We start from the raw sequence: 24,849 nt of genomic DNA on the forward strand, positions 1-24,849 counted from the left end.
CAAACTTTTCCCCCTCCCCAAACCAAAAAAGGCCCCCTGCAAACATCTGTACACTACCCAATAGCCATTAGTATATGTAAACAACGGTCAGATTTTGTAACTTGCAGCCCCTCCCACGGGGACTATGGGGGAGTAAGTAGTCCCCAAAGACATAGTTATTAGGTTTTTTGGACTCTGTTTAATAAAATGCCTATCTCAGAATTTTGATCAGTCGACGGAGGGGGCCTAGGTACCCTCCAAGGTTTTTGGTCACTTAAAAAGGGCACTAGAACTTTTATTTTCTGTTAGAGTGAGCCCTCTTGGGACATTCTAGGACCACTGAGTCAATATGATCACCCCTGGTAAAAAACAAAAAAAAACAATTAAACACCCATCCGTGATCTGTCTTCTGGCAAAAAATGCGAAATTCCACGTTTCTGTAGATACGAGCTTGATACTTCTACAATAGGTTTCTCTGATACGCTGAATCTGATGGTGTGATTTTCGTTAAGGTTGTATTACTTTTAAGGAGTGTTTCCCCCTATTTTCAAAAGTAAGGTAAATTTTCGTCAAATACTTTTTATCTATTTAACTAAAACTAAAAGTAACAGCCTTTTACTCAAGTCAGGATTTACTCGCTTATGAGTAAATACCTGAAATTCAGCATAGGCACCAAAGTGGTCAGATTCAACATTTACAAAAACTCCTGGAGAACTAAAAGATACATTTGAAAATACATCGTCCAAAAGCTTAGCGGAAGTCCTAGAAGCTTTAGTCGGAATGTTAATCGTAGAGACTAAACCATAAGACAGACATTGATTTAGAAGTTAAGAGGTTACTGAAGAATCAATATCTAACGTGTTGATGTTGAAATCGTCAAGAATGAAACAAGATTTACTGTTAAATTGCACTTTTGCCAGCTGTTCTCTAATGGGCTCAAAATTAGCATAGTACAAGCGAAACACAATTTGCATACTTACATGACCACATATTCTGCTCGTGCTACTTAAAAGGACGGATGGGGAGAACTTGAAGACCGCGTTCTAATGACATGACTTTTGTATAACAGTCCTTCTGAATGTAAGATTCTTATTAGTTTTCGTCTAGCGCCTAATTTATAATGAATAAGTAAAGTTAAGATAAGCCTTTACATGTAAGTACTTTCGAATTCAAAATCTATCATATTTATAATGCCTTATCTTTATTTATCCTTTAAGAAACCTAATTTTTCATAGATCAAAATTTACAAACATAAGAGTCAATATTCCGAGTGCTTTCCACGAGTCTATAGTTCAGGCTAACGGTTAGATATCAATCTAGTTTGTTGTTTAACTGTTATCAAATATGCACATCTAGAAGGCCTTAAGAATATTGGTATGCTAATCAGGGTAATATATTCTTAGCATCAGAATGGGTTTAAAACGTGCGTCATTGAGGTTCTTAGAGAATTCTGAGGTTCTTTTATGTATTAAGGTTTATAGATAATTTCTGTAGCAAAACAAGTATTATTCTTAAACTTAAACTCAAGATACGTCTAGTGCAAAATATTAAAGAAATGCTTTCTGTATCATACATATTGTACTGACTTATTCAGTAAGAAGCCCTCATAGTATACCTCTTGCTAACGTTATAACAGGGCCCATAACAGTACCCCATGAGTGCCCCTCCCACGTCCCCGTCTATGGCCCCAAATCTCCACTCCCAAATTTTTTTTTCAAGTTTTTATTCATATCTTAGCGTAAATATCTTTATATTTTACCTGCAATGTCTTAGGAGTGGAAATTAATGGCTTGGAGAGAGGGGGAAGGGGAGAGGTGGCACTAGTCATATTTTAAAAATTGTTTAACGTTGAGATATATTTTTTTACGTTGTTGATGCTGTATAAATGTAAAAAAGGTGTTAAATTAAAAAGATGTTATGGGAAAACGCTAAAGATTTTCTGGCCTTTAGAATCCTTAGTGGAAGTTAGCTCCACTGTTGTTTGTGGTAATTGCTCTTTCTAGGTTTGACTTAAATATTCATTGCAATTTTTGTTCGTTTTGGGTCTCATTTATTCACTATTACTACTACAGCTAGTACTACTACTACTACTTGTACTACTACTACTACTACTACTACTACTGCTACTACTACTACTACTACTACTAGTGCTGCTGCTGCTGCTACTACTACTACTATTACTACTACTACTACTACCACTACCACTACTACTACTACTACTACTACAACTACTGCTACTGCTACTACTGATACTACTGCTACTACTGCTACTAATGCTTTACTAATACTGCTACTATTAATATTTACTACTACTACTACTACTAGTACTACTTTTTTTTAATATTGTTAAATATTATTTTATCTCTATGCATTCTATTTTTTTCGTGTACATATATGACGAGGTTAACATAAATGAATATTAAAAGATTTTTTTATTCTAGGCCATTAGAGATTCATCCTAACCAAAAAGACCAAGGAGAGATTATTAATACAATTTAAGACAAGTTTGGGGAAGAAGACATCCAGTCTCCTGGCTATATTGATTGCAATGTACTTGGCGATGTTTTGAACAGGATAGAGACCATTCAGAGCCCTTAGGAGTTGACCAGTTAACCCATTGAAAACATAATAAAAAATTAAATTTAACTGCACTCTTCCTCGTATATATGTGTGTATGCATTAATAATTTTTACTGTGCGCGGGCTTTAAATGGTAGGAAAATACAGGCTATTCATATTATTTTTTTCAGCTTTATAAACCTTACCATTCAGAAGAAAAATAACTTCTATTATTATTATTTTAGGTTAACCTAGCTGAATTGTCAGTGCCAACGCAGGTGACATACAACCTCTTTGACGGTGTGGAAATATCTATATTGAAAACCGCCAGTCTAATTTCAAGATAAGCTCCATATTGACTTGCCCTCTGATAACAACGAATTGGATTGGCTTGACAGACTTAGTCCTAATAACCATAAATTATCAGAATATTGCTATGGAGAGACGAATGTTGGTAATGTAACGCCATCTTGTATTTTAACGTTGGTTTTGGATGCTAGCTCTGCTCAGCCAATTGCATTTACACAGGTTTGGCTGTTAGTTTTTCTCAGACAAGTGTCTTTGAAGAGCAGAGTGTATCAGTTGATGATTTTGCTTGGATTGACCACCTCAATCTTAACACATATAGTGTTTTAGTGGATGGTTTTAAAGAGGCGAATGTTATTTCCCATAATACTTCAATGGAAGGTTTGAATGTTTGACCTGCTCAGCCAAGTGCGTTTGAACAACAAAGTGTATCAGACAATGATTTTGCTTGGGCCAAGTACCTCAGTCCTAATACACTCAAAAATATGAAGAGTGAGCTGGGTGATTTCCGATCCGCGCTCCAATACTCTTATACACACTCATTTTAAAGTAGGACTGAATGGTAGTGGTGATGTGGTAGAGGAAAACCCTGCAACGTTAATTATTGCCAGACTTTTATTTGTCAAACTCTGCCTTGCGTAATATATATGTTTAAAGAGCCACATTTGAGGACTCATTTAACACTCTGATAGCGGGGGATATTACCACAGATCTAGTAAACATAGCACACTCCTATATTGGAAACATTCAAGCCCTTCTTGAGAAAAAGATTTGGGAATCGGGTGGGAGGGATAGCATAAAAGAATCTCAACACAAACATTTTCTTATTGAAAAGCTAGGTGATGTGTATTCGCACTATGTGCAAACTGAAATACTAATACTTGCTCGCACTTACAGATATTTAAGGTGTAGTTTTGGACTAGGTGAACAGTATTGTGACAAAATTGAATAACTATAATGGGAAGGAGAGTGGGTCAGTGGTTTTATTTAATAAAAATATAGATGTAAATGTATGTAAATTTGAAAAAGATTTTATTTTAATTGTCGGTGCTGAGAAAAGGGCTAAAGTTGTAAAATAGAATTCAGATTTAGTGGGATGTAAAGGTGTACACCAAATTTGCTCAGAGACAAGGCTTCGGTGTTTCAAATATGCATTTCTTATTGCATCTGACAAACCCTTGTTAAGGGATGTTAGTAAGACGAAGTTGGACAAATTGGTAGCTAATGGGGGTTGGGGAAAAGTTTCCTAAAGTAGATTTCAATTGTTTAAATGGTGAATATCCAGTAACACTTGCAGAAATAGATAAATTTGAGTGGGTTAATGAGCATTTATAGATAGTTGTTATTGTTTTACAATATGATATTGAATTTGAGGATGGTAAGTACAATAATAAAAAGGGATAATAAATCCTGTGAGGGCTCTGTTCATTGAATCAGTGAAGAGCTGTGTATGGCTTCTTTACACACCTGCTACAGAACCCTATTCAATTGGACATGTAAATCAAAGAACAGACATTAGTCGAATTCTGGGTGAGTAGAAAAAGGGGCTCTAAGGTACTTGCTAATATTTTCCAATGTGTCTCTGCATTGAATTAAAGTTAAAGCCTCATATGAGACACTGTAAGCGTCATGAATACCACTCTGTGGAAACATTTAGCGTTGAAAAAGCTATCTTCCGCTTCAAGAACTTTCAAAACTCATCGTAGAGAGTGACTAGGTTACCTTAGACTGCGAAGCTAAACTCAAAGTTGTGTACAATCCATCAAATTTGTATCGTGTCAAAGAACATGAAGCCATTTCAGTCTCTTATGCCCATTACCAAAGATATTCGAACAATACCATGCAGTTGGTAGAGGTATTTGAGACATTGGATGGGGAAGATTCTATGGGCGCAGCTATGGCTGCATTTATCAAAACAGCCAATAAGTCAATTTTATGGCTGCACAACGTAAATTTTTCAGTGAATCTACTACCAGAAGACGAGGTGGTAATTAAAAGGAAAAAATGTCTTGGGTGTTTAAGGGTAAACTTGTTGAGCTTAGTGGTTGAGGGATGTCAGTAACCGACCATGATCACCAAGCAATCCAATTTTATCAAGAGGGAATAGCTTTCGTGGACCATCATATAATGTTGTATTTTAAACTTTAAACAACAGTGTTTTCTACCTGTTTATATAAATAAATTCATTCATTCTACAAGCGTAGGTACGTTTGCAGGAGGGTCAAGTTTTAGATGCCGCATGAGAAGATGGTTCTTTATCATATAATATTATACTTAAATCTTCTGAGAAGTTGTTGCTCTTAGAATTCAAATTGAAAATCCCTAAGTTAATTGATTCAAGTACAGAAAATCAACGATTGTAATTGCTTCCTTCTCCTTAAACAGTGCTTCCCAGATGATGAAGTGTGTAATATTTATTAAAGTGTAAGGACACTCATGCATATGAAAATTACAACACTGCCTCGAGGCTAATTGTGAATAATTATCGACTATCGACTATCTCTATCGAGATTCAACATTCTTCAATGTTTTATCAAGTGTTGGAGACCTACTGCCACGCTCACATCGTGATCAAAATAAAATACTCTTGACTTGTTTTATGGAAAGTGAACAAAATTCAAGTTGATAATGAAGGAAATCGAATCAAAATTCAGGAAAAAAAGTTATAATTTCCTTGACATAATATATGATGTGGTTACAAATCCTAAAATGACTTTATCATATGACAATCATCTATACAGCTTTTTAATCATATCAAAATTACCGAAAGGTCTTATTCTCAATAAACGAATTCTAAAAAGATTAATGGAACATAGCAGTAGTCTAATATTAAAAGAAGAATATTTTAGATCAATCTTGGATAATTCTAGCACACATATCGCTATTACTAGTAGAAACAATGATTTAATGACACCAAAAATGGTGAGAAAAATGAAGACGTCTTGATAACAACTCATCACCACAATCACCACCCACTAGTCTGCAAAAGGGTAGCAGACACTACACTACATTTGCATTCAAAATGGTTGAGGTTTTGAAATTTTTTAGTGAAAATGTTGGTGAAGTGAGAAGTCCAAGCTCTCCCACAATACTTCCTCGTATAACCGTACTTCAAAAAGGGTTTTGAGCGTACTTCTATAAAATGGACCAAGTTACACTCTACATCGAAATCATAGGCTTCGTGGTAATCATTATCGAAAAAACTAAAGCCTTTTTCCCACTGCATACAATAAAAGTAGATCTTTTAACTATAGATGAGATTCAAAGGCATCAGAATACACCCTAGAAATATATTCTACTTGCAATCAGTGTCCTTCGTCACTATGCACATGCTATTCCACTTTGGACAAAGAGAGGTAATTAAGTTGCTAGAGCTTTAGAAAGGTTTCCTTGAAATATCGAAAAATTCAAACGGATTGTAATCGTGGATTTATTAATCCACATATAGATGAGGTTTATTCTGAAATAAAATATAATGCTATATCTTAGTCATAGTCCTATATTGGCAGCAATGGCCGAACGATTGATAAGAACTGTTCGACCTTTAATTTCAAAAGATTGTTCATTGAAAAATACTGCTACTTTTAATTACGATTGAGAAATTCAGCCCTCAGGAAGTTCATTGAAGAGATCATGATACACTTGACATTTTTCTTAAGCAATATTTCAGTTAAAAGTCTTTTAAGAAGAGGAAAAAATTCAATGCTCGTGATATAGTTCGAATTAATTGAACTATTAACATTTTCGAAAAGGGGAATTACTTATGGTCTACTGAGCTTTTTAAAGTGTCAAAAATACTAGACACTAAATATGTAACGTATCATTTACGAGACACCGACGATCAAGAGATAACCAGCAGTTTTTATGACTATGAACTTCAAAAGGTCAAAAATAGTAGTGAAATTTATCAAATTCAAAATATATTACAGAATAGTATACACAGGTGCCAAGAGACAGTAGCTTGTTTTGGCTAGGATATAGCTCTGATTTTTATTCTTTGGTAGCAGTTGAAGAAATATACAATGTCAAATGATTTCTATGTTGCATTCGTGTCCAATGTCTTTGATTCATTCTGCAACGATTTGAATAAAATCAAATGGTTTTTGGAAAAAACTCTCTCCCATCATCAAGTTCAATGGCAAGTTTGAAGTTGCTCTTATCGATTGTATTCTCAAAAATACATATGGCATCTTGAGAAAAGATCGCATATATGACATAAAAGTTATTATGATTGGACACTTGTTACCGAGTCAGTGATAGAATCAATGAGCTCGGGTGAATTACCTTACCCGATTACCGTGAATTACCATACAATGAGTTTGGTAGTATGAATGATTTGTGTCCTGCTGTCAATAAAAGAATATCTGCTGGTAGAAATAGTGCCTTTCAATTTAACTGTTCAATGGAATAGGGCAAGATCTACATTAGTTCTCCTAATGTAGTTCTCCAAATTAGTTCTCCTTTCCATTTATTAACTTACCATACAATGAATTTGGTAGTATGAATGATTTGTGTCCTGCTGTCAATAAAAGAATATCTGCTGGTAGAAATAGTGCCTTTCAATTTAACTGTTCAATGGAATAGGGCAAGATCTACATTAGTTCTCCTATTGAAAATGAAAAGGTTACTTTCAACGATAATCTGAGGGATGTTCTTGGTTTTAAATAAAATGTAATATATGGTGGAAGTGCTGGAAGCACCAGTGGAATGAATAAAGTAATTTTTGCCGACTATCCACCTGGCTTCTCTTCGAACAGTTGTATATTTTTTTATGCATCATTCCTTGAAACATCGAGAGTTGGTAATAGAAACTTTCACCTCCTACGTGTTCTTGAACATAAAACCAGCCAAGATCACATTCATCATTACAATATAAAGTATTTTCAATGGATCCCCGTAAACACTTCCTTTTTGGAACTCTGCCAGTTAACATTAAGAACTGAATTAGATGATCCTCTAGTATTAACAAAAGGTTTGGCTGTGAATACAAGTCATTTTCTACTCATTCAATAACATGATATCTAATAGAAAAATTGAATTCGTTTGTTCTGATATTGCTTGCTAGTTCGCTACTCTTGGTCCAAGACTAATGGGTCACGAAACAGACTACTACAGACGTCGTTCATCGATATCTGGCTACGGTCTTGGCAGCTTGCTTGCTATGTTATTTCCCATTCTACTACCCTTTGGTAAAAAATATATTGAAACGACTGCCACGGTTTTTACATGCTCTCTACTACACGAGGGGATTCTGGCAGGAATTTTAACATAATTATTTTCGATAATCTCAGGTCTGATGCACGATCCCTTGGCCAGCGATTGAAATCTCAACAAACTGGTAAATGTTTGAAAAGGTAAAGAAACCCTGCATCACTCATCAGTCTCCATTCAGGTTAGAAGCGAAACACATCACTCACTTCAAAGAAGAAGGAAAACCCAGGAAGAAAATTGTTAGATTAAAAAAGTATTTTTTCCTAGAGTGAAATGGCATATTCACCACATAAGGTATCCCGTCTATCAATCATTTTATCTTTAAATCTACTCAATGCAGAAAATGTTTAAGTGCGGGTAAAATATGGTTGCTATGAACAATTCTAAGCACAACAAACTCTCTCTGAACACATTAGTTTTCAAATTTATTCCAGTGAAGTATATTTCGTGGATTAACGTTCAACATTTGTAGCTCTATATATGGTTCCCAAAAAATCCGACAATGAAATGCCAATTCTTAGTGACGGAATATCCTATGAAAATTGTGTATTATTTAATTTAATTCAACAAATCAGTATCTACATAAATGGAACATTGGTGAGCAATAGGAAGAATCTTTCTAATTATACGAGCTATATACAGTTCATGTTGATGACACCAAAGTCTTATGAGAAATTGAGGGGGTTCAGTCAATGGGTATGAATATAAGACAGACACTGACACTACACATACACTTAGAGAGGTGACAACAAGTGAATAACATTTAGTTGGGAAAGTAAATCATGAGATTTTTAATACCGAATATGTGGGTGGTCATAAAATTAACGCTTGCTCCATCCAATTTCATTTTAGGAAAGTTACTTCATACAATATTAGATGCAACACTTTCTCTCACCTTGGCAATATTTCCTTATCCGAACGCAACAGCTTATGAGTTTTGTTACCTTGACATCGGGAAAACTAACAGCTAATGGAAATAATATCAAACTACTTGTTCTTCATACAATCACCAACCAGTGCCACGTTGCCATGGAGTGACGCACCTACGCTGACTCGTCATTTCAATGGTGAAATTCCTTCAAAACTGGCAATGGAAGTTGTAAAAAGTGCTAGGGCTTTAGGATCGTGGACAAGTTTCCCACACAAATTTGAAATGTTTGGACTTTTCTCTCTTGCATGTAAAGTGAATAAAATCCCACTCTACTATTTATCCTTTCATAAATCCTACAGGGCATGGTATGAGTTGTCAAGGCAGTCCCTGCGTTGACCAATGGTATAACTGATACAATGTTTGCAAAAACTTATGGTATCATTTTATTGGACTTGTCTGGTGCTCAATTTGAGAGTTGTGTACGAACGTACAAAAGTAAAAACGTAAAAAGAGTGCACCTTTGCCGAGCCATTAGCTGAAAGTATTGCATTAACCTCATTAAATCAATTTCAAACTTACTGGGATATCATCTCCGATGGCAGAGTTCAACTAAACCTCGCACCATGAACACAAATCAAATGATCCGTGTATTTAATATGGATCCGCACAAGTCCAATTACAATCCTATTGTATACCCTCGGATTTCCTTGAACAAATTCAAAGTGGTTAATATTAACTGTATCATTGTTAATAGGAGTCCATCGAGCGTAAAAACGGGTCATTGGCAATGTATCTTTCTAACAGCAAAAAATACGGACTTCTTTGATCCTCTCGGCCTACCATATGCATTCTCCACTCCGCACACCCACAACTTTATTGAAAGAAGTGAAAAAGCTACTATTCAAAATCAGAAGAGAATGCAGGATTTAACGGCGAAAATCTGTGGTTTTCAAGCACTATTGTATTTCATTTTCCGATGTTGTGGCTAAACTTGCAATTAATTTCTCAACATGTACATGGACAACCCTCGCCTGAATGACTTCCTATTGGAAAATACATTTTAATACCAGTATAACGTTGATTTTAATGCCCTACCAATAAAATATTCTTAAAACGCTTGTAAATTTATTTATTAATATTTATGTATATATATATATATATATATATATATATATATATATATATATATATATATATATATATATATGGCATTTTACTCCTCTTTAGATTTTCTTCTACGTATAGGTAGCTATCGAGAACCACTAACTGCGGCCTATCATCTGAATTCACTATGGTAATGATTCTGACGTGCAAAGTCAGGGTCACATTTTTATTAGTACACTGTATCTTTACTCTTATTGTATTTCTCTGTTAAATCAATGATACTTTTTTTCATTCATATTGTAAAATTCACGCGTTTCAATTTGCTTATTAAAAGCAATATCACATGCAGTGTTTTCAAATGGAGAGTCATTCTCAGGGACAGCCAAATAAAATTCAGTTGGCTTAAAATCATAGTGGCCACAGCGATGTCATAGAAACCAAATTATCTTATTACTCCCACTATTGAAACGTATACCTGATTCTTCTTCCCAAAACAATTTAAAACCAAGACAATACCAATCTCTTAGAAATAAACTAAGGTCTCGTTTTGGGTTCTTTCCAATAATACCAAGAAAGGTATTTTCCCACTGATCACGTTTATTATAATCAAAACTGGAGCACAGGAATCCTCTAGTGTGAGAGTCACAAATCTCTTCAAGACAGGAATTACAGTCTTTAATTTTTGCTGCATATCCTCTTTGCAATTTACACGGATTGCATGATCTACACATTTCATCATACTCGTCAACAGTTGTACAATTGTCACAGGATTACCAGCTGAATATGTATATATGCATGGTGTGATTGTATAGAACATTTTTTTCAGTGTTGAATCTCTCACCACCAAAAAGAAACTGACTTCCGATTGACATAGGAAATGTATTTTCTAGAGAAAAAGGAGTAATTATCAAGTAATTAAATATGTTTGGATAGGATTTTCTAAATTTTCGACTTGTTTGCAGTTAACGTGAAAAAATATAGACTGAAAAATCTTTTGAATAGAGCCTTAAATCATCATTTAATTTCTACGGTAGTGTTGAAAATTAAATCCATAATAATATTTTCCTTTATTACAACTAGTATGTGAATAAATTTAGTAAATGTATTTTGGCCACGACCAAGCAGCATCATACAATAAGTCAAAGTTGGAGATTCTTCTTTCATGATGTCGAAAATGATTTTTTAGATTCAGACATTTTCCAAAATTACAAGATTCCCCATGATTTATGTTTCATAAATCAGTCCATTTTTTAATCATAACATTCTCACAGCTGACTACAGACTAACTAAGAAATCCAAAGATTATTTCTACTTCGGGAACATCCTTAGAGAGAGGAGCAGTAACCTACTAAATATATCTAACAATAAAAAGTGTGTTTTCGATTTAGAAACATTTTTATAATAATTACAGTAGCATATCACTCTTTTTTCACATATTGATTCAAGCTATTGTCCTCAATATATCCCACTATTGTATTTAAAGCAGCTTGAATTCTATGTATATGCATAGTATGTTAAGTTTTGCTGCAAAACATAACTGCTCCTCAAATTTGAATTTGCTCGATGATATCACATATATTGCATTATATCTCATCCAATTCAAGACTTAGTCGACACCCTCTTGTAATTTCAGCTGCTACTTTTGGAACTCTTTTTTTTGTATCATTGCTGGTGCCAGCTCCACTATTAACTTCCAATAGTGCAAACAAACCACTCATTTTTTGCTAGTATGTCTTCTCAAATAAAAAAAATTGACGAAAAAGATATATTCAAACTGTTCTCTCCTGAACTCTGCTTTCTTACTAGTATAAAATGCGTTAAAAATACAGCCTTATATTGGATTTGGTTGCAACGGCTGGTTGCTAAGACCTCATGACTATACGTAAATTACGTTCCATCTACAGTATGCAAATTTTGCACCGTCTGTAATATGCTAACGAGGTTAAGGTTATAATCTTAAGAGCCTCCAGCTGCATATTCAGTAGTAATTATAGCTTTACTTTTATCCACAACAATAGTAAAGATAAGAGCTTTGCCTAGAATAAGGGATAAAATATGTCTGTCACAAGACTCGTTAAAGCCACACATCCTTTCTAAGACAAAGAAGGGTCCTGAAACTCACCCCTGTAACTAACCCTTACTCTGAATCTAGAAAAAAAAAATAGAAAAACATGATTAAAAAATAAATGAAGAAAATAAAGATAAGATCGAATAAAATATTTTGGGTCAAGCTTTTTAAAACATCAATTTACCACCAATGAATCAATAAATAAGAAATTCACTCGAGAGAAAATTGTCAAGAATTCAACCCCCATACTATTGTATATATTCCTTTTTTCTATAGATCGTGTTTATTTAACTTTTATTGGGTGACGTTTTGTTAAAATTCCACTTAAGACTGCAAAATGTATGTCCAATACAAACACAGGCTATTATGTGCGATTCATTTTTCTTATCTAGACAAGGCTCGTGTAAGAAAACAATAAATCTCTAGTAACACTTTTTCCGATTAGAATAATAAATAAGTCACATATCCTACGAAATTCTTCCCTCCTAGTAGTATTTTTGCATGACATTACTTGTTAACATTCATGTAAGTTGTCTTGCAAGGGCGAATCCAGGATCTTTGTTCAGAAGCAATATTTTTTCGGGCAAAGAGGGGAGGGGTTTAGAAAAATACTAAAATACAATTCAAATTGTTAATATGCATGCGTTTTTACGATTCGGACAAAATTTCATGGGGAAGGGGATCAAACCTGGTAACCTCCCCAATGGTTACAGCCTCGGCTCCATTGGTTTTTTTTTTTTTGCATGTACTTATCTTGTAAAGAGACCAATTCAATTTCCATTCGGCTTTTTCTACTTAGAAACTTTCCGAAAGACTTTTAAATAAAGTAGACTGTATGAGCTGAGTGGTGATGTTGAGGTCAGATATACTTGACAAAAATGGAACATAGATTTCTTGGAAATTTCTTTGCAATATAAAATTAAATTTTATGTTCCAGTAAGCAAAAACACAGGCAATACTTTACTTTTTGTTATTAATTATTCAAGAAATTTATTTACGTTTCGTAAATTAAAAGTTTTGCTAATTCTGAGCTCAATGCACGGGCATATTTTGTCGGAAGTTTAGTCAAAATATCGGAGGAGAATTTTCAGAAAAAACGTAAATTATCAGCCAAAATCTGTCACAAGCAATAATGGAACATATTTTACGCTCTTGCTCTGGAATTTTCTCTGTTAAAGTTTTAAACAAAACACAATTTAGATGACTACCAAAGAGGTGAAGTATTGATTCAATTTTAAGAAGAGGTAAAAAAAAACCTTTAGAGCTGGCTATTTTAATCAAGACTAGGGGAACGTTTCACCATTATATATACATTACCTCTTCCCCCTCTTATTACCTCCACTCTCCACCAAACACTATTTCTAAAAGTCCTATGACTCAAGATTTTGTCTTCCGACTCACTTAAAATTTCACGCAGTAGAAAAGAGCTCAATTAAAATCAACTTGATTGAAGTAATAAAAGACTTTAGAGTCAGGCTAATAGATGTAAAGCCAAGACAGATGGTCTCAGTAAGAGGCAAAGCTGGCATAACTTGTTTTTTAGAATTATAATTTTCAAAATTGTGGACCGAATTCTTTTATTTTTGATTTAAAATCAACTTAGTGGAAGTGATGAAAGGCTTAGAGCCATAACTAAAAAGTCCCGTCACTTAAAATTTTGTCTCTCTACTCGCAAAAAATTTTATACAGTAGAATGAATATGGTGGAATTTAACTTTTCCTTCTTTTTACTGGCTTAAAATTTTATGGAGGAACTTAGGAAACCAATCAGATTTTGAAAAGACAGGGCTATTTGGGTCTGTTTCTTATTTACTCTTAATAATGCGATTGAATAACGAAAATACGTCACAGGCAAAAATCATACGAAATAAAACTATAGCTTATACCACAGAACTTCAGGAAAAGATAATATTTTTATTCTCTGTGTCTTCACCGCATAATCCATGAAATTGTGTCTCTAGGGGGGTGCGCTTTTGGCCAATTATTTCTTCTTTCTTTTGTTTATTTAACTCTTGCAGAAAATTATACCTAATATATCTTGTATTTTCAATAAATTTAACCTCATTTATCAGATTTAAATTCATAGATCCTTAAAACCTTACTCGTGGCTTCAACTTTAAAAGTAGCATCTGAAGATCCGAGAGGATTTTTAGCAACACATAAGTATTCTCCTGAGTCTTCAATTTGAACTTAGTCAATCTGCAAAGTCCACCAGTTTGACATTTTATCTTCAAGTAGCAGTCGCCCATCCTGAAACATCATAAAAGAGAATAATTCGATGTATTTCAAATGTAATGTTAACTCTGTCTTAGGACTGTGACTTAGCAATGAACAAGTTTTGAATCCTTTAATTTTTTTGGTAGTTGTAAATGAAGAACCCATTCTCCTCTTCCTCCTTAAATACATCTTAGAACAAATTGCTCTCTTGAAGTTTTTACTCGCTGGTCTTCTTGCTTTTTTAAGCAGACTTTTAATCGGCAAAGCAAAGTGACTTACCTCTTTATTTTTATGACTCAGAGGACAGTCCTAAAATTGTCTATAAAAAAGCCGTTTATCATATTTTCCTTGTCAAATATCAACATTTTACTAATTTTCAAAAAACGGTTTTTCTTTTTTGAAGTATGCTGCCGCATGTACCAAACGTGAAAAAAAGGCTTGTATAGCGTGCCCCATTTAAAGAATATGTTTAAGAGCATGCCACAGATTATATTTTTCCGGAATATCCCCGAAGAAATAATTCCATGATCTCGGACATGCTGAATTTGATGCTAAAACTTTTCATTAAGACAGTATGCTACCCATTTTAGGACTGTTTATTTCAGCTTTTTAAATCACGAAAATTTTCTTTTGATTTGAAGTTTTATTATATCAGAACTCTTAATAATCAGCTCTCAACTATATTTAGTTTTATATGTAGTAGTTCTACTTCTAGCATAGTACCAACGTAAATTATTCCTATAAATATGAAGATGCAGTTTTCATTAAAAAAAAACGTATTTTATTTGAATATATGTTTAGATGATTACAAAATGCACTAAATATATATATATATATATATATATATATATATATATATATATATATATATATATATATATATATATATATATATATATATATATATATATATATATATATTTAGTGACGCCTTAGACAGCTGTGATGCACCATTTCCCCGCTTGCAGTGAAGAGAGGAAAAGGGAAAAAACACGCATCAATGCTACGCATGCACATAAGTTATTTTCCTTGCTGCAAGTATGGGCACTCCGAAAAGCAGATGAAAATTTACTAGATGTTTTCCAGAGAAATTGCCTACGGATTGTTCTGGGTACCCGGCTGACTGACCGTATTTCAAACAGTAGGTTGTACGAAAAGTGTGGTTCAATCCCGCTTTCTGGTACTATAATGAAAGAAAGGTTGAGATTGCTAGGCCACATTCTACGGATGAAGGATGACAGATTACCGAAGATTGTCCTTTTTGGCCAACCGTCTGGGGCTACACGGAAAGCAGGTCGTCCTTGTCTGGGTTGGAAGGATGTCATAAGTAAAGATTTAAAGGAAACGGGAACTTCCTGAGAGAGTGTAAAGAGGGAGGCTTTAAATAGAATAAGTTGGAGGAGGAGCGTGCGTAGCTGTGTTGGACTCAGTCGGCCTAGTGCTGCAGTGAGTTATTAGTAGTAAGTAGTAGTAGTAGCTCAAGCCAGGACGTTGGAGATTTCCAGTAAAGGATTCTTGGTCAAGGCAGTTCCTATGGTGAACTTTTGTTTAAATCCAGTGCCATTTCGGGGGGGTTTCAGGCTTTTTATTAAATCCCCATAAATTTGTTTTAGAATTAGCATTCTTCTATACAGACTAATTTAGATAATAGTTATCATTCCTCGATCAGCTACAAATGTAAATTTTGTATCAGTAGGCTTTTTATTAAAACGTGCTTTTTAATTTCTGGCTACCATGGGCCGTAGTTCGTTCTTTGCGAGGTTGTAACTACCACTAAAGCCATGGTATCCGTAAGGTATAGTATACGTGCAGTATCGAATGTTATGCATTCAAAATAGTATGAAAATTAAGCAATGGAGGACATGGAGAACTCACATGAAATCAAAGCGGTAATCTAAGTTCGTCCAACTAAATATATAATAAAAGCATCGCAATTCTAATCAGGATAAAAGCACAAAATATTAGAATAAAGGTAAGATACAGAGAATACGTTATCCACTGTACTATAGTAGGCTATAATATATAAATGTCTAGATGATTGTAGTTAATTTTATCAAGCATGAAATGAATAAACTTAGTTAAATGAGGCTTTTAAATAAATGTCTATCTTAACAGTTCATTTCTTTTCATCAAAAATTGTCGTATCCATATGATAGATATGATGGACAATAATCCTCCTTTTGAAAACAGTTTAGCAAATGGATTTTGAAAATTAACTAGAATGCGCGGACAATGTCAAATATGCCCTTAAGGCGTGATCAGTGACTATATTTGGGATGTAAAAGGGGGGAAAAAATTAGAATTTAAAAATTTCCATGTTTTGAATTGGATTCTTTGCACTGTTTCCAAAATATTTTGTCCGAATATATGCGTTTACCACAAAATCCTTCTTGAAATTTCTGTTTTTTACTTTCTCTCATACTCTGTTACTGTATCACTCCTTTTACATATTAAATCCAAAAAAAAGTTCTTTCAACTGAAAATAAGAAAAAATATTAGAACTTAAAATAAAGTGAAATTATTAAGTATATGAGAGGATTTGCCCCCTCCTCAGTACCTGGCTCTTTACGCTAAAGCTTGACTTTTTGTTTCTAATCATTTAAGAACAACTCTTGGAACACAAGGACCGTTAGATTAGAATAATAAGCAGTTTTAAAAGTTCTTAAAAAAACTTTAGCTTCAAGAGCGAGTTGTTGAGGAGGGGGGAACTCCCTCATATACGTTATGATTTCTGTTCTTTCTGAGTTTTAATGCTGCTCCTTGCTTTCGACTGATAAACACTGTTTTTTTTTTTTAGTTAATATCTGATCGTTTTTTAAATAATGCCAAAAATCCGACTCTCCTCCATTGAAAGTACCCTTACCCCACGAAACTATTCGCCATGGAAAGATACTCCCATTTACATCCCCCCCCCTTTTCAACAAAAATAAGCAACAACAAAAGTATCTGTATGCTTCCAAATAACCAATACTTTTTGTAAGCAATGGGCAAATTCATAGCTTGCAGCCCTTCTCCAGAACCTCGGTGGTGTCCAGTCATCCTCAACAAAATGCTTATTAGATTTTTCTTCTATGCTGAAAAAAATAGCTATCTCAAAATTTGATCAGGAAACTTTGAAAGAAAAAAGGTGTGGGAGGGAATATCTGCTCACAGTGCTTTGGTCCCCTAAGAAAGAGAATAGAACTTTTGATTTCTGATAAGATGAGCCCTCTTCCGATATTCTCGGATCACTGGTTCGGCAAGGTCAACCCTGAGAAAAAAACTAACAGAAAACAAAAAAATAAACAAATAAACACACATCCGTGATCTTCTGGCAAAAAAAAATATGAAATTCCGATTTTTTTTTTGTATATAGGAGCATGAAACCTCAATAGTGCGGTTCATAGATACAATAAATCTGATGCTTTGTTTTCCATTAAAAACCCTTGATGGTTTGGGGGAATTTCACCCTTTTTCAAAAATTGAGCAAATATTCTCAGACTTGTAAATTTTGACAAGCAACTTTAAACTTCATGAATTTATATATTTTGAATAAACATCAAAACCCATTACTTCAATGTAGCTATTGTTATCAAGACTCTGTTTCTTAGAGTATAGGTTACTATTTAGCTGCATCGCTCCTTACTTACAGTTCGCTACCACGAACTGTTTGATCTCAAGCATGTTTGCAACTGCAGATGAAATGTGTGAAACCTCCTCTATCATTTCTTATATGTTATCTGTTGTCTACAATCAAACAATTTATCTACGTTCATCGTTGTTTCGAGCTAGATAAACTGTATGTTCCCATTATATATGGTAAGTTGACACCTTTTTGTCAGGGTAACCAGACATAGTGAATTTGGCGCTGGTGTTATCATCAAGACAGTACCTATTTTATGGTCATTTATCGTTAGTTCTTCAAAGAATACAAATTTTTGTGTTCTAATAACTTGTGATAGGTAACCAAAATTCAATAAATAAAACGCAAGGTATACATAATATATAAACTTAATAAAGCATAATATATACGAATAATTATGAAATAAAATATAAATGTAATATAATATAAATAAAAATATAATACAAAAACATCAAAAATATATAAAATGACAAAATAAATATAATAAAATATAATAAACTTACAAAATTATTTGATAAACTCTACGGATTTAGAATCTGCACAAAAATTTTATTTGTTTATGTTTTGTTTTATGATGAATTATGATGAATATCATGATTTGTTTTCTTTAAGTTTCGATTTTCGGAGTCATATTTGCAGATGACATATAAAAAATATTTGGCCATATTTTACGTGTTATCTTGCCTCAAAGTAAAATATCAGACTTCAAAAATATGATTCGGTACAAAATGTGGGCGTTAAAGTCAATCAAACATTATTTTCCAGTTTTATGTGACATTTATCTTAGCTTGACAGATTTGAAGAAACTAAAAAAGGCGTAGGTCAGTTCTCAGCCGAATCACTGCTCAATCCGGACTTCAGTAGACTACAAATCACTAAACTACAACAAAAAATTAGTCTATACTTTGTCTTTCTTATCAAACAATTCGCGGTAACGAACTGTAAGTAAGGAGCGACTCGGCTCAATAGTAACCGAAATTCTAAAAAACGGAAATTTAATATTAATAGGTACGTAAAAAGAATTGGCTTATTATGCTGATTCCAAATATATAATATTAGTTTAATGTTATCTATCAAAAGTTAAGAGCGTGATAAAATTTGCCAGATTTTTGAAATAGGATGGCCACAACCTCTAAAATTAAAAGAATGTTAATGAAAATATCAAAATCAGGTTGTACATATTAAAGAACCCTACTGTAGAAGTTTTAAGCTCCTATCTCCAAAAATGTGGAATTTCGCTATTTTTGCCCGAAGAGAGATCGCGGAGGCATGTCTTTTTTTGTTTTTTGTTTTACTTAGATGTGATTGTATCAGATTAATGGCCCTAGAAGATTGGGAGAGCATGCGTTTAAACAGAGATTAAAAGTTCTAATGCCCTCTTCAAGTGGTCAAAAGGATTGGAGGGCAATTGGGCCCCCTCCCACGCCCATTTTTTCCCAAAATTATCCTATCATAGTTTTGAGATAGCCATTTCTTTTCAGTATAGTTGAAAGATCAAATGATTTTGTCTTTAGGTGTAAAATGAACTCCAAAAGTCCTTGGGGAGAGGCCTGTAAGCTATGAAATTCGCCCATTGTTTACGTGTAGAATTTGTTTTTGGGAAGTTTACAGATATTTTTTGGGGGGATGCTTGGGGGCGTGTTTCCGTAGGTAGCATATTCCCTGGGGAGGGGAATTTCTAGGGAGTTGGTGAATATCCCAGGGGATGTGTTTTTCATGTGGAGATGTTCTGGGGGAACTATCCAGGGTTTCTTCCACGTGGTTTTTTTTTCCAGGAAATAATTTCCACAGAAGGGGCATTTTTGGAGGGTTCGAGAAAGCGATTAGAAATTGAAGTTTCATTTAAATGAAAGAATGCAAAGGAGAATTTTTCAGGCTGAACTGTCTGTAAGTAATATTTTAGGGAGGGGGAAACTCAGCGAGGATGGAACTGTCTGGTGAGAACTTGAAGTGGGACGGAAGCATTTTACGTTGAAAGAGATTTCCTAGGAGGAGTTTCCCTTGAGGGCGAGAGGTATATTTCATATAGTGTGAGCCCGATTTACCAGCATTATTTGAAAAATGAACAGAAAATATTCCATGTGTGAAAGGTTGCCTCCTCCTCAATACCTTGCTCTTTAAACTAAATTTTTACTGCTTGTCCTGATTTTTAAGAGCGACTTCCGAAACACGGGGGTCAATTAATTAGAATAGGAAGCTTTTTGAAAAGTGCTAATTGTGTTAACGTAAAGAGCAAGGTATTGAAGGGGGCGCAACCTTTCGTATACGGAATAAATCTGCCAAAATTAATATGAAAATTTTGTTTTAATTTGTCATGAACGATGAGCCGAATTCGAGCCTCCATTAGTTGAAAAATGTTCAGAAATTTAAAAAAAAAGCAAATTCTTTTAACTGAAAGTAAGGAAGAATATTAAAACTAAAAAAAATAGAAATTATTCCGTATAAAAAAGGAACTGTCCCCTCCTAAAAGCTCTGCTCTTTACGCTAAAGTTCTTATTTCTTTTAAAAACTGTAGTTGTGACAACGAGTCAAAATTTAGCGTAAAGAGCGAGGCGTTGAGGAGGAGACAGTCCTTTTTATTTGCAGAGTAATTTCTGTTCCTCTTAAGTTTTAATGTCAGTCCTTAATTTCAGTTAAAAAAAACTTGTTTTTTCATTTAAAAAGTTTTAAATGACCAGTGGTATTAAGATGTAAAAGTACAGTCACAGTAATAACTTAGACCAATGCCTTTGAACTATGCCTGGGGGGACGATATGACCCTAGAGAGTCCTGGGACAAAGGGTTGTAAGCACTGAGCCATGGAATTTTCCCATTTCTTACATATAGTATATGTTACTGGGAAATAAAAGAACTTGTTTTTGAAGGGAGAATTTTTGTGGGGGGGGAGATATTCCGTGGGAAGATATTTCAGTTGGAAGGAAAGTTTCCGGGGGAATTTTCCAGGAGAGGGGGTTTCCTGGTATTATTTGAAAAATAATGAGAAACTAAATAAAATAAAAAGTTTTTTAACTGAAAGGAAGGATTACTATTAAAATATAAAGCAAAAAGAAATTATTTCGCATCTGAACCCTCCTTAATACCCCGCTTTTCAAGCTAAAGTTTGAATCTTTGTCAGAACTCTTTAAGAACAACTCCGGAAACATAAGGGCTGTTTAACTAAAATGAAGAGTTTTTTCAATGTAGTAAAAAACTTTGGAGTAAAGAGTGGGGTACTAAGGGGAGGATTTCCCTTTTTATAGGCGGAATAATTTCTGTAGGTTTTAAGTTTTAATGTTGCTCATTATTTTCAGTTTTTTAATAATGACTTAGAAAAGCAAATAGGCAATACTCTCGTTGCATCATTTCCTATTGTTTTTCAATTCTCTTTTTGCTTTTACGTCATTACCTATATAAATGGTTATATCGGTAACTTCTAGTCAGTAACTAGTCTTCCCTCTGAAAACAATTGCGTGACATTTATACAATCTAAAAACAAGTATTTTGCATTATCAAACAGTTTGTGGTAACGAACTGTAGTAAGGAGCGACCCGGCTCAATAGTAACCGAAATTGTAAAAAACGAATACCACTAGCTAAATCAAAAGAATTGCATTTTAATGCTGATTTTAAATATATAAGTTTCATCAAATTTAGTCTTAGCCATTAAAAGTTACGAGCCTGAGAAAATTGGCCTCATTCAGAAAATAGGGGGAAAAACCCCTTAAAGCCATAGAATCTTAACGAAAACCACACCATTAGATTCTTTATCATTTTACCCCCACCCCTATTTATCAAAATTGTCCGAGCAAAACTATAAGAAAGCCATTTAGCCAAAAACAAAATTAATATGCAATTTTCGTTTTAATTATTCATACGCGGTAAGCCAAAATCAAAAAATGCAATAATTCAAAAACGTTCAGAAATTAAATAAAATTTTTTTTTAGCTGCAAGTAAGGAGCGACATTAAAAATTAAAACAAACTGAAATTATTCCGTATATGAAAGGGGTTATTCCCTCCTAAACGCCTCAGGGCTTGTTCTCTGTATGCTAAAGTTTTAATTATTGTGTTTATTAGGTATTTAAAAGTTTGTTTTTGTGTTAAAAAGTACAGTTGTGAGAAAGAGTCAAAATTTAGCGTAAAGAGCGAGGCGTTGAGGAGGAAACAACCCCTTTCATATACTGGAATATTTTCTGCTCGTTTTAAGTTTTAATGTCGCTCCTTACTTGCGGTTAATTTTTTTTATTTAATACAACCAGAGTCACAATGTTTCCGATCCTCATAAGAGCGCATACGCTACAGGTTTTTTCACTTTTTCAAACAGTTCGTGGTAACGAGCTGTGTTAAGGGGTGACCCGGCTTAATAGTAACTTCAACTCTAGAGAACAGAATTCTGATACTAATAGATACATCAAAAGAATCGAATTCTTATGCTGATCTTAAATATATAAGCTTCATCAGATTTAGTTCTACCTATCAAAAGTTACGAGCTTGAGAAAATTTGCCTTATTTTGGAAAATAGGGGGAAACGTCCCCTAAATGTCATAGGTCCTTAACAAAAATCTTACCATCACATTCTGTATTTTGTATTTTTTGCCAGAAGACCGATCACGGGTGTGGTTTTATTATTATTAGTATTATTATTATTATTATTATTATTATTATTATTATTATTATTATTATTATTATTATTATTATTATTATTATTATTTTACGATCAAGGATGATCGTATCGATCCAGTGATCCTAAAATATCGTGAAAGGGCTCATTCTAGCGGAAACTAAAAGTTCTAGTCCCCTCAAAAGTGAGCAAAAAATTTGAGGGCACCTAGTCCCCCTCCCTCCCTCATTTGTTTCCCTAAGTCACTGTATCACAATTTTGAGACAGCTATTTTGTTCAGAATGGTCAAAAAATCTAATAACTATCTTTTTGGGTGTGACTTGCTCCCCAGAGTCCCTGGGGGAGGAGCTGCGAATACCAACTTTGACCATTGTTTATATATAGTCATTGTTAATGGGAAGTGTACAGACGTTTTCAAGCGGAGTCTGGTTGGGGAGAGGCAGGTCGATGGGGAAGGGTTACGTGGGATGATCTTGCCATGGAGAATTCATCATTGGGGAAGAGAATTTCCATGAAGGGGCGCATTCTTTAAAAATAAAATGAAAAAATAAATATGAAAAAGTTTTTTCAACTGGATATAAGGAGCAGCATTTAAACTTCAAACGAACAGAAATTATTATGCATACGAGGAGGTTCACCTCCTCCTAATTACCTCACTCTTTACACCAGAGCATTTTTTGTAATTTCAAGTATTTATTCTACGACTTTCGTGATTCAGCGGTAATTCTTAAAAAAACTAGGATAAAATTTAAGCTTTAGTGTAAAAAGCAAGGTATTAACGAGGGCGTGAACCTTCTCTTATACGTAATAAAAATATACAAATGTAGAAGCTCGTTTAGTAAGTTAATTCGTAAGTTACGTAATTTTATTACTAACAAAAACGTTCTTGATAAAGTTAAAAGCTCTAGTTGCCTTTTTAAGTAACAAAAAAATTGGATGGCAACTAGGGCTCCTCCCCCGCTCTTTTTTCTCAAATTCGTCCTTTGAGAAACTATGAGAAAGCCATTTAGCCAAATAAAATTCATATGCAAATTTTGTTTTAATTATTCATATGCGGAAAGCCAAAATCAAAATATTCAATAATTCAAAAACGATCAGAAATTTAATAAAAAAGGACAAGTTTTTTCAACTGAAACTAAGGAGCGACATTAAAACTTAAAACCAACAGAAATGACCCCGTGTATGAAAGGGGCTGTTCCATCCTCAAAGTCCCGCTCTTTACGCTAAAGTTTTTTATTGTTTTAAAAAGTAGAGTTGTGAGAAAGGGTCAAACTTCAGCGTCAAAAGCGGGACGTTGAGGAGGGGACAGTCCCTTTCATATACGGAATAATTTCGCTTCGTTTTAAGTTTAAATGCCGCTCCTTACTTTCAGTTGAAAAGACTTGTTTTTTTTATTTATTTTAAGACGGGATTGCAGGGCTCCTGATAGCTCAACATCTTCATGCGTCATTGCGGTGACGCTTCAACGACTTTTGATTGTAGCTATAGCAACAATTGAATTAAACCTAATATTAGGAATTAGTTGGCTAAAATAATTACCTATATAAATAATTAGAATATAAATATATAAATAATATAAAATAATTAGCGTCCCCTCAGCCAAAAATCACAATTTGCGGATAACTAAGCCCTTATCAAATAGTATGGTGCGCTCTGAGGAAGGGGTTTAGACCCCTCGCCTCAAGTGTAAGAAAATAAATAATTAAAAAAAAATTACAAGGGTATAGTATTACGGCTGTGTAGATGTTATAAAAGACGCTGTTATTGTCTTTTTTTAATTAGTGTTGTTAGTGATTGATTTGTACACAACCAGGTGGTCGTGTGTATATATATAGTTTCTTTGTAATTATTAATAAATAAAGAAGGTCAACTATTAAATATCTATTGAACAGCTACGCTAAAATCCGAAGACAAACAGACACCTATATAAAATGTTTGGACAACTATTAATACAAAAACTCCCTAAACACGAAAATCAAACAGTTCGTGGTAACGAACTGTAGTAAGGAGCGACCCGGCTCAATAGTAACCAAAACTATAAAAAATTGAGTTTAAAAAAAAATTCTGTCCAGCTCACTCACCTTTCCACACGGTACACTAGATGCAATTCTGAGAAGTATTCAACTCATTTCAGAGAAATACGGTCATAGTTAGTTACATATGTTCAATAAGCAGAAGTAAAACCAGAAGGAAGGGCACCTTTAATGGTGGTGTTTTTTTCTAACTAGAAACCCTCTCCTTCAAAACAGATAGTTTCTGACATCAATAGCTACATCAAAAGAATCGCATTTTTATGCTGATTTTAAATATATAAGTT

General features: G+C 34.0%; 1 long non-coding RNA gene across 1 annotated transcript in view; it reads left to right on the forward strand.

The window, feature by feature from the left end:
* LOC136024804 (uncharacterized) overlaps window positions 1-3,589 on the forward strand; it is a 62,276-nt gene extending 58,687 nt beyond the window's left edge. Inside the window, exon 3 of the long non-coding RNA XR_010616925.1 lies at window positions 2,783-3,589. This is a non-coding gene — a long non-coding RNA (uncharacterized LOC136024804). The remainder of the gene's footprint in view (window positions 1-2,782) is intronic.
* Window positions 3,590-24,849: the final 21,260 nt, after the last annotated feature.

This window comes from Artemia franciscana, chromosome 3 (assembly GCF_032884065.1).
Source record: "Artemia franciscana chromosome 3, ASM3288406v1, whole genome shotgun sequence".
Taxonomy (NCBI): Eukaryota; Metazoa; Arthropoda; class Branchiopoda; order Anostraca; family Artemiidae; genus Artemia; species Artemia franciscana.